This window comes from Galeopterus variegatus, unplaced genomic scaffold (assembly GCF_000696425.1).
Source record: "Galeopterus variegatus unplaced genomic scaffold, G_variegatus-3.0.2 Scaffold983, whole genome shotgun sequence".
Classification (NCBI taxonomy): Eukaryota; Metazoa; Chordata; class Mammalia; order Dermoptera; family Cynocephalidae; genus Galeopterus; species Galeopterus variegatus.
Window position 1 is genome coordinate 418,248 of NW_007727094.1, and position 19,894 is coordinate 438,141.

At 34.4% G+C, this 19,894-nt stretch overlaps 1 pseudogene; it reads left to right on the top strand.

Moving 5' to 3' along the window:
- LOC103591532 overlaps positions 1–19,739 on the top strand; it is a 28,592-nt pseudogene extending 8,853 nt beyond the window's left edge.
- Positions 19,740–19,894: the final 155 nt, after the last annotated feature.

The following is a 19,894-nucleotide window of genomic DNA, read 5'->3' on the forward strand; positions in this document are numbered from 1 at the left end:
TAGGGAGAGCATTAATCCATTCATGAGGGATCCAACCCCATGACTCAATCAGTTTCCAACACTGCCACATTGGGGATCAAATTTCCACATGAGTTTTGGAGGGGACAACACATCCAAACTCCATCAATGCCATATCTTGGCTATTGTGAATCATGCTTCAGTAAACATGGGGGTGCAAATATCTCTTCCATATACTGATTTCCTTTCCTTTGGATAAATGCCTGGTAGTGGGATTGCTGGATCATATGGTAGCTCAATTTTTAGCTTTTTGCAGAACCTCCATGTTGTTTTCCATAATGGCTGTACTAATTTACATTCCCACCAACAGTGTATAAGAATTCCCTTTTCTCCACAACCTTGGCAGCATTTGTTACCGTTTGTCTTTTTGATAATAGCCTTTCTAACAAGGGTGAGATGATATCTTGTTGTTTTGATTTCCATTTCCCTGATGATTAGCGATATTGAGCATTTTTTACATATTTGGCCATTTATATGTCTTCCTTTCAGAACTATTTGTTCAGATCATTTGCCCATTTTTAATTGGATTTTTTGCTGTTGTTCTTGAGTGGAGTTCCTTGTATATTCTGGATATTAATCCCTTGTTGGATGAATAGTTTGCAAATAGTTTCTCCCATTCTGTAGGTTGTATCTTTACTTTGTTGATTGTTTCCTTTGCTGTACAGAGCTTTTTGGTTAGATATATCCTTTGTCTATTTTTGCTTTGGTTGACTGAGATTTTGAGGTCTTATCCAAAAACTATTTGCCCAGACCAATGTCTTGAACTGTTTCCCCTATGTTTTCTTCTAGCAGTTTTATAGTTTAGGGGGTCACACATTTAAGTCTTTAATCTATTTTGAGTTGATTTTTGTATATGGTGAGATATAGGGGTTTAGTTTCATTCTTCTCCATATGGCTATCTAGGTTTCCCAGCACCGTGTATCAAAGAGGCTGTCCTTCCCTAAGTGCATGTTCTTAGCACCTTTGTAAAAAATCAGTTGGTGGTAAATACAATTTATTTCTGCCTTCATTATTCTGTTCCATTGATCTATTTGTCTGTTTTAATACCAATACCATGCAGTTTTGGTTACTGTAGCTTTGTAGTCTATGAGGGGTCTTTGAAAAGTTCATGGATAGATTTATATTATTTTTCAATTCTATTTTCCATGAACTTTTTGAAGTACCCTCATATATTGAAATCAGGTAGTGTGATGCCTCCAGCTTTGTTACTTTTGCTCAGAATAGCTTTGGCTATTGGGGGTCTTTTGTGGTTCCATTTGAATTCTAGGGTTTTTTTTCTATTTCTGTGAACAATGTCATTGGTATTTTGATAGGGATTGTACTGAATCTGTAGATTGCTTTGGGTAGTATGATAATTTTACCAATACTAATTCTTCCAATCCATAAATGTGAGATGTCTTTCCATTTTTGGTGCCTTCTTCAGTTTCTTGCATCAGAGTTCTATAATTTTTATTGCACAGATCTTTCTCTTCCTTAATTAAATTTATCCTAAATATTTCATCTTATTTTTTTGTGGCTATTATGAATGGGATTGTTTTCTTGATTTCTTTTTCAGCTAGTTTGTTACTGATGTATAGAAACACTGCTGATTTTTGTATGTTGATTTTGTGCAATGTAATTTATTAAATTTGTTTATTAGTTCTAAGGATTTTTTGTTGGTGTCTTTAGGTTTTTCTATATAAAAATCATGTCTTCTGTAAACAGTAACAATCTGACTTTCTCTTTTCCAATTTGGGTGTGTATTGCTTTTTTTTCCTCTTGCCTAATTGTTCTGGCTAGAATTTCCAATATTATGTTGAATAAGAATGGCGAAAGTTTCCATCCTTGTTTTGTTTCCATTTTTATGGAAAAAGCTTTCAGCTTTTTTCCATTTAGTGTGGTATTAACTATGGGTTTGTCATATATGGCCTTGATTGCTTTGAGATATGTTCCTTTTATACCTAATTTGTTGCAAGTATAAATACTCTCAACATCCATGAAAGGATGTTGAATTTTGTCAAATGCTTTATCTGTATCTATTGAGATCAGCATATGGTTTTTGTCTTTCATTCTGTTGATCTGATGTGCCACATTTGTTGATTTGCGTATTGATAGAGTTTGGGTGTGTTGTCCTCCCAAAACTCATGTGGAAATCTGATCCCCAAGGTGGCATTGTTGAGAGCTATTTGATTTATGGGGGCAGATCCTTCATGAACAGATTAATGCTCTCCCTGGTGGGTGGGGCTAGTGAGTGAGTTATTGCTTTATTATTTCCCACAAGAGCTAGTTGTTTATGGGACCCTGACACCACTCCTCTCTCTCCCTCTTGCTTCTTCTAGCCATGTTATCTGCTTGTACCTGCCCGCTGCCTGTTACTTTATGTCATGAGTAGAAGCACCCTGAGGCCTACACCAGATGCAGCTGTCTCAGAATTGTAAGGTGAATAAACCTTTGTTCTTTATAAATTACCCAGTGTCAGTTATTATATTATAGTATAGCAACACAGAATGGACTAATACACATATGTTGAACCATTCTTGCATACTGGAATAAATTCTGCTTGATCATGATATGTAATCTTTCAGATGTGCTGTTGTATTTTGTTGAGAATTTTTACATCTTAGTTCATCAGAGATACTGGATTTTAGTTTTCTTTTTTTTGTTGTGCCCTTGTCTGGTTTCAGTATCAAGCCAATGCTGGCCTCATAGAATGAGTTTGGAATAATTCCTTATTTTTAATGTTTTAGAATAGTTTGAAAGGAATTGGTGATAGTTCTATAAAAGTTTGGTAGAATTCAGTGGTGAAGCTGTTCAGTCCTGTGCTTTTTCTTTGCTGGGAAACTTGTTAATGATCCAATCTCTTTATTTGTTATCGGTCTGTTTAGATTTTTAATTTCTTCTTGAGTCAATCTTGGTAGGTTATATGTGTCTGGGAATTTACCCATTTCCTCTAGGTAATCCAATTGTTGGTTGTTTGTAATAGTCTCTATTGATCCTTTGTACTTCTGAGGTATCAGTTGTAATGTGTCATTTTTTAGTTCTGATATTTGTTTGGGTTGTCTCTCTTTTATTCTTGGTTAATCTGGCTAAAGGTTTATTGATTTCATTTGTCTTTTCAAAAAAACAACTTTTTATTTTGTTGATCTTTTGTATTTTCTTCTAGTTTCAATTTTGTTTATTTTTGCCCTAATCTTTATTATTTTTTTAATTTTTACTAATTTTGAGTTTGGTTTGTTCTTGCTTTTCTAGTTTCCTGAAATGCATGGTAAGATTATTCATTTGAAATCTTTCTTTTTTTTTTTTTGAAGTAGGTGTTTATTGCTATAAAGTTCCATTGTAATACTATTTTTGCTGTATCCCATAGTTTTGGTATGTTGTGTTTCTATTTTTATTTGTTTCAAGAAATATTTTGATTTCCTTTTAATTTCTCAGTTGACCCATTGATTGTTCAGTAGCATGTTGTATAATTACCATGTATTCATACAGTTTCCAAAGTTCCCCTTCTTACTAACTTCTAGCCTTATTTCATGTGTTCTGAAAAGATACCTGATATAATTTTGATGTTTTTAAATTTGTTACAACTTGTTTTGTGGCCTTTCATATGTTCCATCATGGAGAATGTTCCATGTGCTGTTAAGAATGTGCACTCTGCAGCTGTTGAATAATAGTTTCCATAAATATCTATTAGGTCCATTTGACCTATAGTGCATTTTAAGCCAGAAGTTTTTTGTTGATTTTCTGTTTAGATAATCTCTTAAATATGGAGTATGGTGTGATCTTTCTTGTTGCTTTTATAATTCTCTCTTTGTATTTGATTTTTGGCAGTTTGACTATAATGTGTCTCAAAGAAGACCTTTATTTATAGTTGAATCTATTTGGGGATCTTTGAGCTTCCTGAATCTGAATTTCTATATCTCCCCCAAGACTTGGGAAGTTTTTGGCTATTATTTCATTAAATAAGTTTCTTTTGCCTTTTCCCATATCTTTTCCCTCTGAAACATTCATAATGCAAATATTTGTTTGCTTAATGCTGTTTCATACATCTCATAAGTTTTCTTCATTCTTTTCATTTGTTTGTTTTTCTTTGTCTGTCTTGGTCATTTCAAAAGACTTGTCTTCATGTTCAGAAACTCTTACATTCTGCTTAATCTAGTCTATTGTTAAAGCTCTCAGTTGCATCTTTTATTTAATTCATTGAAATTTTCAGTTCTGAGATTTCTGTTTTATTCTTTTTTATGATATCTATGTCTTTGTTGAATTTCTTATTCAGGTTATGAATTATTTTCCTGATTTTGTTGAATTGCCCAGCTGTATTCTCTTATATCTCTGAGTTTCTGTAAGGTAATTATTTAAAATTCTTTTCCAGCTGATTTTTTTTTTTTTTGAGGTGCTATGTTTTCTTGCTTTTTTGTGTTTTTTTTGTGTTCCTACATTGATATCTGTGCATCTGGTAGAACAGTCACTTCTTCTAATTTTATGAAGTAGCTTTTGTAGGGAAATTCTTTTTCCTGTAGATGAGTTCAATAGTGTCATTTGGGTTGTGCTGACTTTGATTCTTTGTGGGGCACAGTAGTGTAGTCTCTGTGTAATTTCTTCAGCTGTAATCAATGTCAGCAGTGTCTATGAGTGTCTCAGTAGTCTAGGTTGCAGATGTTTGTGGAGGCTGTGGCGTGGCTTTGCCAGATGCTGAGTCCACTGGTTGCAATGGTCCTTGGACCTCTGAGGGATGGTACAGGCATATGGGAACTCTGCTGCTGGAGTGAGTCAGGTTGCCATCTGCAGCATGCTACAGGTAAGCCAGTTCTCAGGCCCCTGGGGAAGGGGGATGTTCTAATGCTGGTGTGGACTGGGTTGCCAGTGGAGATGGGCCCCAGGCAGTCAGCTGTCAGGCTCCTGGGTGCCTGAGCCTATTTTCCTACTGTTTGTGGGTCATCTTCCTAATATGCTGGACCACCGATTCTGAGTGCAAAGTGTCACATGGGATTGGGTGCTGAGTTTGGGACTGCATTGCTGGGTCCAGCTGGGGTCCTTGCCCTGCAGCCTTCTTGATGGGTGAAGTGGGATGATGGTCGGGACCCTGGGCTGTGAAGATACAGGGGCTGTTGGGCCCCTGGGCAAGATGCATCATAGCATTTGCTCTATCCTTAAGATGGCAGTGTGCTGCAGCAATCTGAGTCCTGGGGTGTGGGGGGACTGTGTGAGTTTTCTCTCTGGAGTCACATAGACTCCACTCCCTACACTGAGCTCAGGGCCTGTGGGTACTGTGATGATTGCAGGTGTCCATGGTGAAAATATGGACTTCTGGGGATCTTCTGCTTATCTTTTTCCCACAATAAGGATTTCCTCTTGGCTTTGAGCAGAACTTGGTTAAGTGCTTTGCTTCCTTTTCTATGTAGAAAATAACATTTTTGATAGTAACTCTCAAAGGATGCTGATATCAAACTCATTAATTGAAGTGTATATTGCTTGTGGGGGTGAAAAACCATGCATCCACTTTGGAAAAATGTTTGACAGTTCCTCAAAGTGTTAATATTTCTTCTTTCTTAAACTTGAGAGTTGTGATGTTTTATTTTTTTTTTTCCTTTTTGTCTTTTTTCGTGACCGGCAACGGGATCGCAACCCTCAGTGTTGCGTCCGCACCTCACTCAGCCAGTGAGCAGCCGGTCTGTTTGTGGGATCCGAACCCTCGGCGGGAGCGCTGCCATGCTCCCAAGCGGCGCACTGTAGCAGTGCGCCACCGGGCCGGCCCAAGAGAGTTGTGATGTTTTGATAAAAGCATGGAGTGCTAACCAATTTTTCTGTAATCAAGGGCACGATTAGTTATTTCATCCTCTTTACTACCATAGCTCCATATGGATCACATATATACAAGTGTGTTTCTTTCACAGCATTGACCAGGGGATATACTCTCATTGCTTTCTGCATCCATCACACCTAGTCCCCCACATTGATATTACTTAGAGTAATACCAGGGGAAGTTTAATAAACCATGTAACTTTCATAATAAGTCTTGAAGGACGTAGGGCATGATGAGCAAGTTATAGGATAGAAAGCATCACAGAGGGAACATGGTTGGTGCAAAGCAGCAAGTTGTTCACATGCTCAGAAGATTGATACAGACTGTGTAGATGTAAAATGATTTACTATAAACTTAAAACTAAAATTTTTCCTCAGTAAAATGAGAAAAATTGTCTTTCTACCATACTTCAGGAAAAAATACCAAGCCACCTAAAAGGCAAGAAAAATTCCCTAATTCATTTCATTTTTCAGTGGTCACCTGACATGAAGATCATATATTTTTTCAAAAGATGTCCAAGTTCAGCAGAAGTTTTACCTCATAATCTTTGACTTTTATCTTTACATTTTAAAATAATGAAACTAGTCACATTTCAGAGCATATGCAATTATAGCATGCTTGATGGAAAGGGCTAAGCATTTGAATAAAAAATACATATCTTCTGGGATAGTAATGTCCAGATTTAAAATTCTAAAAATGTCTTTTCACGTCTTCAAATATAAGGGCTAAAATCAACACCATGTTGGTACAATCTGTATTCTAAAAAGTAGAATAACAGCTTTTGAACAGATCATCCATTTTGAAAATTGGGTTGGCAAAATTCTGAGTACACTAATTTTAAATGCACTATTTCCCCCCCCATTTGTCTATTAGGTTAAAATATCATTCTAAATAAGAAGCAGATTTTCAAAGAAACTGGGCTTTATTTGTGGATTATTTAGCTCCACCACTCTTTCCTACAACAACACTGAATAGAGTATATGAATTCCAGAAGGGCCTGCCACCATGAATACTTGTCAGAAAGGATAGAGCTCACTTCATCAATGACTTTACTAACTTTCAGAACTTAGTCCTGCTTGCTCTAAATGCTCTCCAGAAAGTGCATAAGTATACAGGTAAGAGACACAGAAACTTTATTTTTCACAAATTCTATACATTGCTTTGATTTCATAAGTGATGAAATAGCATTAGAATCGTAATAATAGATCATTACAGCAGACTGTCTAAAGAAGGAAATGTTGGCTTCCTATAGGTGTCTGTTTCGAAGTTTTCACAATAATCCTGTGGGTTTATGATAGATTTCACTTAGTAGGCACACACTAGGAGCTCTTCCTTTCTTGGCACTTCCTCTCCCACAGAATCTTTGCACACATATAGTAGATCAATATCACCACACATTAGTTTGGCAAGGAGATAATGGAATCTCTATTTCTTTTTTGGATAAGTTTTATTTTAATTTATTTTACTTCATTTTTCATTTTAAATGAAAAACATAATAAACATAACAATAACACTTGCTATGAACAGAACCACAAGAAGAATTGTGTTATACAAACCTTCCTCATCCAGTTCTACCGGTTACAACATGAAGAAATCTGTCCCCAAACTCTGACCTCGGAGGAGGTATATTTCTTCAAAATTTTCAAATCCTGGGTTTATTATTAGTAGAAAACACAGAAGAAAGTACATACCAGGAAATTTGAAAATTAGTATATGATTTGATTCCCCAGATATTTACCATTGTTCTATTATTGAGAGAAAAAAATATGTATGTGTGTGTGCCTAGTTTCTATGCCCTAAAGCAAAATTCAAAAATTAGATGTGAGTCAAATAAAAAAAAGGAATACATTATATATTAAATTTTAAAACTATGTGCATTATTTAGGGTAACACTTGCTGTTTTAATAAATAAATGTTCGTATTTTAAAGGCATAACAATAACATTCTATATCTGGCTCACATAATCATTCAGGATGTTTACTCCATTGACAGGAAGCTTTCTTACATGGTAATTCAGGGACCTACGACCCTTCCATCTGTGACTCCATCAATCTTTACAGCCTCACCATTGTATGTCCCCTGCAAAGTAAAAGGAATTAAAGAGCTTAAATAAGGCCTCTTTTAAAGGCCTGGGCCAGAAGTGATAAACATAACCTTATCTCACATAGCTTTGGCAAGAATAGTCACACAGCCCCACTAGATGGAGGATGGGGCAACATGTAAAAGGTAATTTTTACCCGAGCCTCACTAATAAAAGAATCACAAAATTTGGTGTTCTGCCAAACATCTTTGCCATATTGTCAGCTATAGAAAGTACATTCTAGACCCAGATGATATAAACAAACTCAAACATCTAGTACATAAAGAGCAAAAGACTGAATGGGTGGATAGAATTGATTATATTTAAAGATTATAAATAACAGATTTCTAGATTTTTATTAGCTCTGGTTTTACTAAAATTAGCTTTGTATTTTTTTAATGAGTTTTTAGTTAACACTATATGATACAATAAAAAGAAATGAAGGGACAAATTAGAATGTAGTTAAACTAGGTACCTTGCTTCCTAGCCTCGTCTAGAAATTGCACAGTTCTATTGATGCTCAGAATTCAGAAAAAGAGCTGAAAGCTTTGGCAGATGTTTTAAATTAAATCAAGTATAGAAAAATAATAAACAATGCCATTAATAAAAATGTTTTTACACGAGCATGTTTGGTTTATAGTAAGTGAAATTATATTAAACAAAGTCCTTGACATGATATTCAACTGAATTTTTGACATCAGAAAATTTAAGATTTTGCTTTACACCACAAATGAGACTGTATATCCTTGTATTTAAACCTTTATGCCTTAAGATTCCTAAGGATTCAAGTCTCCAATTTTTTCTTTTTTTGGCATTTTTAAAAGTAGTTATTTATTTACCTCAATCACACTTGAGAAAAGCCACCCAAGGGAAAGTTAAGTGTGCAGAACAACTATCTAACATGGCTGTCCTGCCTTACTGCGAATGCAGACCTCAGCTCAAGGCTTTTGCAATTTTCCTTCTTGCACGTTAGCTGATCAGTCCATCACGACACTTTTCTTCTACTCGAAATCCACACCATTACTAAATACATTTTCTCCATATTTTAGTAGTATTTAATTTTTAAGCCTTACATAACTTACTTTATTTTGAAAATATATTCAATATATGTTTATTATTAAAAGTTCAATTGCTACAGAAAGTTATTAAATGCAAGTAAAACTTAGCCTTTCCATCATTACCTTCTAACCTCAATACCTTGATTCTTGACTGATATATTTTTTAAGTTTTTTTGTAGGGCTCACTCCTACAAAAAAATATATGAACTCACGAATATAAACAAATTAATGAATTATTTGATAAAAAACTTTGTTGTCTGCATAAAAGAGACCATATGAATGACATTGCTCTGTGCTACACATTTTTTACTAATCATGTGTCTTTGGGATATAAGCAAATCAGCCAATATTGACACACATTATTCTCATTAAATAATATGTAGCTTTCCATTGAAGGATTCATATTCTTTCCAGTTTTGGCAATGCAAAAGTGACATTGAATGTGTACTTTTATTACCTTAATTTGTTGGTGTGATGACAGAGTAAAATCATAGAAATGAATTCAGGGATCAGATATTGCTAAATGGCAAAGAAATGCTATAAATTACGTTCTTGCCAAAACAAAAACAAAGCAACACAAACTATTTATTAAGATTCGTGTTTCTGCATAGACACCAAAAATGAACATTAGCAAGTTTCTTAGTTTGCAACAGTCTGATATGTGAAAAATGGCATTTCCCTTTTTATCAGTTTTTACTTCTTTAATCATCACTGTATTTATCATCATTTTCTTTAGTTACTAATGTATCTTATAAGTTTGAATACGAAGACATAGGATATAATTTTAAATAGCAAAACATTGTATGCTTTATTACAGATGCATATGAAAATATGCTAATTTGATACAAATTAAACCAATTTTGTTTTAAGTAATTTCAACATTTGGAATCAAAATGAAAATTTTACCTACAACTTTTTAATATACATACTGTTTTTCTAGGAACATTGTCTTTCATTACATGGAAAACTGTAATGAAGTTAAAAGTTGCAAGAAAACTTTTTCTAGAGATTTTGGAATTTATCCTTCATTTGTTAAATTAAATGATTCTGAAAATCTATAATGAAAGAAAAATCTGCAATGGAAATTTCTTGAGAAATGGTACTCTCAAAAATTCATCTTTGGTTTTAAATATTTACATAATTTTGTCATTATCTATGCCTGTATTTTAAAATTGGAATTATGTTGCTGTTAATTTCCCTAATTAATAATTATTAAATCAATAACAACTAAATAATCAAAATAACTAAATAATAATTAAAATGTTTACTCTCTGATGTAGAATGAGTTGAATGTCAAGTGCTCATAAATCAATAAATGCCATTAAATTTGATTGGGCTTTTGGGTGTTATTCTACTAAATTAATTTCATGAAATTTGGAGGAATAGATTTTATGGTCTAGAGTCAAAAGGCACACAATTTTTTAAATTTTTGGATTTCTAAGATACTTAAAAATGAACTTAGTTTAGAATGCACTGCCTCATTTATTGGTATTTTGAGAGGTTGTTAATTATCTCAAAGTTTGAAAGATTATGTTATGAACATCTCATTTTTAGTTCATACTTTTTATGGAGTACTTCAGGGTCATGGAGGGCAAAATTTCTCTGCTTTCAGAAGAAACAATGAGCACTGACAAGAAGGTGGCCTTTCCTCTTGTCTTCTTTGAAACTTCCCTTCAATTGCTTTTATGAAACTTGTTTACCCAAGTTTACATAGGGCCCTATCCTCAGAGAAAAAATATTCACTAATAAACTATTCAGAAAAATAAAATGAATAAACTGAGCCAAAGTGTGGTAAAATAACATGGACATCTAGATCAGAGAGACTTAAGTTTGCATCTAAGTTCTGCCAATTTCAAGCTGGTGTCAGCTAGTTAAACCTATTCAACTCAGCAAATTCCCCTGTACTTCAATATACTTATTGACAAAAATGAAGATTATTGAAGAGTCCACAAGATTTTGATTATAAAAGGTGACTAGTTCAATAACCAGAAGGTAGTGAGCATCCAGTATAACACATACAATGCAGAAACTGTTGCACAGAGTATACGCGTTTGATGAACAAGACACCGTTAAGATAACTTTGTTGAATCAAAAATCAGTTATTACTATACATACAACTATATGTATTTAATTTAAAACCAGGAATTTAAAGTCATGAAACATACCGAATTAGGACAACTTCACCATTCATAGAGACTTTCTCCATTTGTTAATAACTTTTTAATCATTTTTATTAGTTTCTTTTTGCTGCTGTAACAAATTCCCACCCACTTGGAGGCTTAAAACAGCACACATGTTATATTACAGTGGTGGAGATCACAAGTGTGAAGTGAGTCCACTGGATGATAATCAAAAAGTTGACAGGGCTGAGTTACTTCTGAAGGCTGCAGAGGAGAATCAATTCTTTTTTTTTTTTCAGCTTCTAGAGGCCACACTCATTCTTTGGCCTCATGACCCCTTTCTTCACCTTCTAAACTAGTGGCATAGCATCTTCAAATCTCTCTCTGACTCTGACCTTCATGCCTCCCTTTTTTCACTTACAAAGATAATTGTGATTATAATGGGACAACCGAGATTATTCAGGATAATCTCCTATTATAATACCCTAATTAAATCACATCGGCAAAATTTCTTTTGCCTTAAGTTAATGTATTTATGTGTCCTGGGTATTCAGACATGGATATCTTTTGGAGGACTTTACTTATGCTACCAGACCATTCATTAGTTTAACTCTGTTTTGTACATATTCAAGGATAGATATAGGAAAATGGCACATTAGTAGTTGCAATACATACATGATAAATTTCTGAGTGCACCATTATAGAGTAATACATGTGTTTTCTACTGATGGTTTTAATACAATAGGAATTATTCTGTTTCATATCAGAAGTGGCGGTTGGCCTGGAGAAACTTATGATGAGTGAAATAAGCAAAGCACAGAGGGATAAATACTGCATGTGCTCACTCATATGTGGGAGCTAAGAGAGAAAGAAGGAAGGAAAGAAAGACCACAGTGGTGCTTTGGACTTGCAGAGGGAGAGAACATTCCTTGAGCTACGAAGTGGAGTGGGGGAGAAAGGGGGAGGGAGGTTGGGGATAATTGGGTGGGGGACATGGGGTACAAATGCAATTTTTGGTAATGGGTATACAGCCAGTATGAATCTGGCCTCCACATCACAGGCACGAGGGTAACAATAAGCTTTTTATCTCATGAATATTCATAACCAATAAAAAAAAAGAAATGGTGATTGGCCGTATCTTAATTAGTAATTAAGTTACTAATTAAAAATTCATTCATGGAGTGAAATGGGTAAAATAAATTAAGAAAAAAGGGGGAGGATTTATGTAAAGAACACAAGCATATTGCATTGAAACAATGGGATGAAAGGGCACACGGTTTTCATTGGATATTAGAATGAAGAGCTGAAAAATCATTTAGGAATCAAATAAAATGCTATTCATATTTCTTGGGCTTTATGAGAATTTGTTTCCATTTCTCTCTGTACATTTTGTTTATTCTTCTCTTGGTATATACAGACTGGCTTCCTTTGCTCCATTTGCACATGACTCATCCTTTCTGCCCAAAGCTCTAGAGTATGCGTCAGTTTACAAGTTATGGCTCACAGCCCATAACTAACTGACTCATCCTTGTCAAAATACAAATTCCCTGGAGACAGGTTTTGTCTGGTAAAATGTAGACTCTAAATTAGTTTCCCTATGTTGGTGTGCAAACTGGCTCCAATGAGATGTGGACAACTCAGAGGAAAAAAATATTAACAATAACATCCTACTTTATGCAGAGAATATATGGGCTGTTTGCAGGAAGGAATACATGAACTGAATAATTATCTACAAACTAATGAAAGATGCTCACCCACGCTTGAGGTTCAAATCAAATAAAAAATTCTGAAATGAATTATTGGTTTAGACAAATTATTTTTGACCTTAAAAATAAGTTAATTTTTCAAAATATGTAGCCTAAAAACCCATGAAAGATGACTTCAAAAATGTTTTCCATGTTTTGTGTGTTCTCATATTTCTACTATTACTTTGGGAAAATCAAATTTCTAAGTAGAAAATTCTAAAGCTTGGAATTTTTACAAAATTAATATCCTGATTATTTTCTCTTGTCTTTATCTTTATCCCTATCTTACCTTTATGTTTATCCCTATCTTATGTTTACAGCATATAATTGAGTCTTGATTTTTTTTTTATCTAAACAATCACAGTCTTTAACTTATATGTTTAGGCCATTTACATTTAATTCAATTTTTATATGTTTAGATTAAATCTGCCAACAACAAAGAAGTGTGTCCCTTTGTTATCACTTTTACCTCATTTTGCCTTAATTTGCAGTTAGTATTTTTTTATGATTTTATTTTATGTCTATTAGCTTACTGTCATCCATGTCACTTTAAAAATACACATTGATTGTCTAGGGATTGCAGCATAAAACTTTTAATTACAGTTTATTGTCAAATAATATTGTGTCACTTCATGTGTAGTACTAGAATATTACAAAAGAATACTCCCATTTGTTCCTCTTCTTTGTTCTATTGTCATACTTTTTACTTTTACATATGGAATGAACATATCGTTATCATATTTGCTTTGCACAGTTAATTGTCTTTTAGAAAAAAAATGCTAAGTATGTGAATCTTATATTTGCTTTGCTTTTTATCATATGTAGCACTCTTCATTTTTTTGAGTTTCTGTTTGGTATCAAATTCCTACCTGAAGAACTTTAACATTTTTTTGTAATATAGTCCTGCAATAAACAAATTATTTGTTTTCTTGTCAATGATGGTAATGGTAGCAGTGTGGTGGTGTTTGGTTTTTTTGTTTTCAGTTTTTCACTGGAAAATGTCTTTATTTCTCTTTCATTTAATTTTTCTTTTTTTTTCTATAATACACAAATTTCACTCTAGCAATCTGTATAGTTTCTGATGAGATGTCTGTTAGAATTCTTACATTTACTCTTCTGTGTAACTTTGTCTTTTTTAATCTGGTAACTATTAATATTTTCTTTTTTTCTTTGAGTTTATCATCAGTTTGAGTGTCTTAGTGTTTTGGGGAGATATTTATCCTGACTGGTTTTCTCTGAGATTCTTAGAGCTTGATATCTTTTGTTATTTCTGGAAATACTCCACCAATATTTTTTCAAATATTTCTGCCCCATTCTCTCTTTCTCCTTCTGATATTTCAGTTATACCAATATTAGTTTTTTTTTTGATATTATCCTACGGCTCTTTTGTTCTCTGTCCTGATTTTTCACTCTTTTTTCTCCTTAGTTTTATTTTGAGTAAGGTCTATTTACCCATCTTTGAGTTCAATAATCTTTCCTCAGCTATGTGAGATCTGCTGATAAGCCCATCAAAGGCATGTTTCACCTTTATCACCATATGGATTATTTAAAAATTTCTAATATTTTCCTTCAATTATTTCTCACAGCTTTTATCTCTCTATTGAAATTACCCATTTTTTCATGCTGCTGTCCATCTTTTCCACTAAAACCTTTAACATCTTAATCATAGTTCATAACTGGGTCATATATGGTCTGCTGTCAGTTGATGTAAATAAAGTATTACTGGAACTTGGCTGCATTCATAAATTTACATATTGTCTATTTCTATTTGCAATACAATGACAGAGTTGACCACAAAGCGTAAAATATTTACTATCTGGCCCTTTACAAAAAAAGTTTGCCACTTCTGCTTTAAGGCAATATTAGTAAAAATGTGGTAATTGATGACAACAAAAACAAAAAATTTTCCATTGATCTAATAATAATACACTCATAACTCTCCCTACCCCACTGACAATTAAAATCGTTTCTCCTTCTTTGCAGGGATTAAGCACTGCTTATGTATTTGGTTCTTCTCTATGTGATTGTAAGAAATAAATTACAACAAGAAGTCAAATTGAAGGTAATATTTGTCTATCACACATACAAATTGCCTTCATTAGAGATTAGATTTTTATAGCAATTCTTTTTTTAATATCTCAAAGACAATATCTTTTCTACCTTGTTCACTACTGTACACCAGTGCTGATACAGCACTGAGGGTCTGAGGCTTGGACAGATTTTTCTGATAAAGAGTTTTCTGGCAACTCATTGAGATTAAAATAAATACAAAGTGCATGCATACAGGGAAGGGCTGGGCCTGCATGAGCTCATGGTCTGCATATTCCCGAAAGGGTCATAATTCATAGTGCAGGTGTTCTGAATCAGCCATCTCCTGTGCATCACTCCTGAATGCTCTCGGCATCTTCCTGGACTGCAGTCCCTAGTGCTATGACCAGTTCCGCACATGCTTTGATTTGCTTCCTGCAGGTGCATCTTGCCAGCTGGATTTTAGTCACTCCTCCTTCCTCTTACCTGCCGTCCTGGGCAGTTACACCTCTGTTGCTGCGTGGGGCATCTGCTAGAACATGTTTGGTACTCAGGCTTGTTTAACTAGAATGGCAGGAGAGTTCCTACCATTTAGCCACCTCTGTTCTAAAATTAGACCTGGATTTAATTCACAGAGGTATGACTGAGAGACAATACAGAGGGGCCAATGCCACTGAAAGAAAAACTTCTGACTTACATTTTCTGAAAGAAAGGAACGTCACATCACACAGGGTCACAGGAAAAACTTCAGGACAGTCAGGAAACAGACAACAGGAGCAAGGGGAAAGCATAGGCCAGAGCCCTTATTGAAGTTTCCACAGAAAAAGCGAGATAGGGCAGAGTAAATAGTTTAGCATTGACCACTATGAATAATTCCAGCAAGCTCGGAACTGTAGGAATGATCTTTAGTTGTCTCGTACCTGGACTTGGAATGATTTAGGGCAGGGGAAATATTGGCTTGGTGTGTGAAACTTACAACAGAACATGGGTGGGGGCATGACCTTGGATTAGCCTGTCTGCACATGAGAAAGGCATGTTTCAGGCAAGCTGTCCAACTCCCTCAGGAATTAGCTGGCCTTGGGAGGAGCAGTCTCTCCCCAGGTCTGTAAGGATCCTGAGAGATTATAAACATGTCCTTCCCTTTGCAGACCTATTATCTATCTATCTATCTATCTATCTATCTATCTATCTATCTATCTACCTACCTACCTACCTATCTATCTACCTATCTATCTATAATTTTAGTTCATTTTAAACATAGTTCCATAAAATTCCATAACATGGATATGTTGTTATTTATTCAACCAATAATTCATTAATGAATATTCAATAAAATTGCTACAAAATACTAATTTTTTACAAATACAGAGGAATACATATCTAGATTATTTTGTGATCCAAACAATTTTTTTTTAAATTCTACTCCGATGAGCTAGTATCTGTTCATCTTGTGAGTCACCCAGTGCTCATATCTCTGAAGGTTATGGCTGATACAGGAAACGTTAATAGCTGATTGAATGAGCCCCATCCTCCTTTTTTTTTTTTTTCCCCAGAAAAAAACTTTCTTGCTTTTTAAAAACTTATTTATTCAAGCTAGGCACAGTCAGCATTTTCTATAATGAGACAAACAGTATTTTAAGCCTTGTGGGCCATTAGGTCTTTGTTACAACTGCTCAGCTATGCCTTTGTAGGGCAAAAAAGCAACAGACATTACTGTACATAAGAGAATGGGCATGGTATGTTCCAGAAAAATTTTATTTATGAAAATAGGTGTTTGGCTGGATTTGACTCTGAGCCAAACTGAGGATTGCCATCCCCTGATGGATATGAAATTTGCAATATATTGGCTAAACAGAATGTATTGGCTCATATCAAAACCATCATGACAACTCTTAATCCTTATTCCTTTTCCTCATTAGGCTATATGTCAGCTTTCATGATCTGGTCAACCATCTACCTTAACTGTCTTATTTATCACAATTTCTACATATATACTCTAACATACCAAAATACTTCTTGGGCCACGTTGTGATCTTTCGTATCTCCATACTGTTGCTCAGATCATTTGCCCTTCGAAAGTACTATTTCCTGCCCTTTGTTTCTCTGTTGAATACCTATTTATCCTTTTATTTCAGATAAAATGTCTATTTTAAAATAAATTTTCATTTGTCTTAGTTCCACTCCAGTGCACATAGCTTTTTATACTTTGAGGTATTAGCACTGATGTCATTGACCTTCATAAATTTGTTTGCAAATATGTGTAGCTCATCTATGAGCAATAAATAAACTAATTTATCCTTATATAACAGTGTTTAGCATATTAATAAATGCTATATATAAATGTTCACCGAATAAATGAAATCACATTTACCTCTATAAATATATTAAGTAGTATAACTCTATTTAGATAAACATTATACTGTTGTTCTTTTAGAAAAGAAAAGAAAAAGACATGATTCTGATGGTTATTTGTTCAAAAGAAGAGCTAAAGAAAAAGAAAGGATTCAGCCAATCCATGGGAGAGATGTCTTTGAGACACACTGGTGGAGTTTAGGTATTTCTCTTGTATATATCATAGAGCCAGATTTTACTCTGTGAGTCAATTTTAAAAGCTTTGCTCATTTTATGGTGAGTTAGTTTCTTAAAATTCATTGATATGCCTATATGTTTGTCATTAACTTTGTTATATTTTTTCTCTTATGATCTCTCTCTCCCCCTTCTTCTCTCTCTCTCTCAGTCTCTCTCTCCTCTCCCCCACCCCATCTGTTTATGTCCACCTTTTGGTATTTAAAATAGTTCCCTTATGTTCTAATGGTTACATTTATAAAAGACCTTTTTAATGCCTTTGGTGACCTCTTTTTATACTTAACCTTATAATATTTGGCTTGACAGTTTTAAATATTACCATTTAACTCCCAATTATGTGATAATCAATGAAGGTTGTTCAATTTCCCCCTTCGGATTTGTTTCTCCTCTTATTTTCATTAGTTGCACTAAAGATAATTTATCAGAGTATATGGCATTTAAAATTATTCTTCACATGTTCTCATACTTTTTTCTTACATATATAATTCAATATATTTAATGACCACCATCAGTCATTCTGCCATTTTACTTGTAGTTTCTTGATTGGATGAGGTTTGTACTGTACTGTTTTCCTCAGAAAGTTTCTCCTAGTGAAAGGAGAAACTGCATCTCTTTCAGTCTATACACTCTGACATCTGCTCACCCTCTATCTGCATGACAGTGGCCTCTAAACAAAGTTTCGTAGCTGATGGATTACGGATGCCAGTTGATATAGAAAAACAATTTCGTAGCTTTCTTTCAGATACACAAAATCTGTCTCCTCTAAATTTAGATTTTGACATGAGTAGGTTAGTCATGTGGGCTATATTCTTGTAGACCTATGATCTTTTAAAGTAATATACATTCCTGGCCTCATCATCACTGAGTCAGGTGTAATTGCAATACTGAAAGAGAGACTGGAGATAGCCAGAGAATGATGGAAATGCTCAAAGAGAAACAGAGATGAGCTGGCATGTAGTCCCCAGGTATAGAAAGAATAACTTGCTGACTTAAATTATTCATTTTTGACAAGAATACCATAGGAACAATTTGTGTCTTTCTTAGTGCACCATTAAGAGGTACTTAATGTCAATGTATTTTTACTGAAGATGTCAATTTTTTTTTTTTTTTGTCTTTTTCCGTGTCCGGCAACGGATCGCAACCCTCAGTGTCACCCCCGTACCGGACCGGGACCGGCAACGGGATCACAACCCTCGGTGTTGCCCCCACGCCTCACTCAGCCAGTGAGCGGGAACCGGTCTGTATGTGGGATCCGAACCCTCTGCGGGAGCGCCGCCGCGCTTCCCAAGCGGTGCACTAGCGCAGTGCGCCACCGGGCCGGCCCTGAAGATGTCAATTTTGATCATCTAGTTAAGGCGATTTTCTCTTTTTTCTTACGAAAGTGCTTTTTTCCCCTTAACAATGTGTTCTGGAAATCATTCTATAGCAGCTTATAGCAAACTTCATCACTTTCTTTTACAGTTGCATAGCATTCCTTTTGTTTTTTTAACGCAACCACTCTTCTATTTGGGGTACATATGTCTTTTCCAATATTTTGTCATTATAAATAATGATACAAAACATAAACTTGTATATTTCTATTTTGTTATTGTGAAGGTATTTATCTTCATGATAGATGCCTGGAAGCATGATTGAGGGTCAAATAGTAAGTGCATGTGTGATTTTACTAGATCTTGCTGACTTTTCCCACTGAAGTGTCATTCCAATTTGCATTCCCACCAGCAATATATCATAATACCTGTTTTTCCACAGCCTCACTAATGGAGTGGTTAGCACATATTCTGATTTTTGTCAGTCTGATAGGTTAGAAATAGCAACTCAATGTTTTAATTGCATTTATATAATTATAGATGAGTTTAAACATTTTTTCATGAATACCATTTTTATGACTTTTTTGTATCTCTTTTATGTCATTGTTACACTTTGTTGGTAAATCACCTGTTCATGTCTTTTTTCCCATTTTTTTCTATCAGGTTTTTAGTCATTTGTCCCTCAAGTTTTGAAAGTTCTTTCTGTATTAGAAATATTTGTACTTTGTCCATAGTTTATGTTATGAGTATTTTCTCCCAAATAAATTATAGTCTTTCTTTGTTTATGCTTTTTTGTCATGCAAAAATTTTATTAATATGCTGTCAAATCAATTATTTTTTCTTGCCTATAGGTTTTGACTTATAGTTGAAAAGCACAGCCTTACTTTCTTTTAGTATTTTTATGTTGCATTTTTTGTTTGTTTGTCTTTTACATTTAGATTCCTTCATTTTGCCTTTTTTTCTTGCCCCAGAAATTATGCTTTTGGAAGACTGTGACTTGAAATTGCCTGTCCCTTGAAATCAGGCTTGCCTTTTTAAATAAATTACCTCCACTTAAATTGCAGGCATGGCCCATTAAGATGCTCCTGCTTTGAAATCTGTCCCCTTCAGTTGTGCCCTGAGGTGCTCTGATCTGCTCATTGCTTTTTAGTATTTTCAGAATAAGTTTGGATT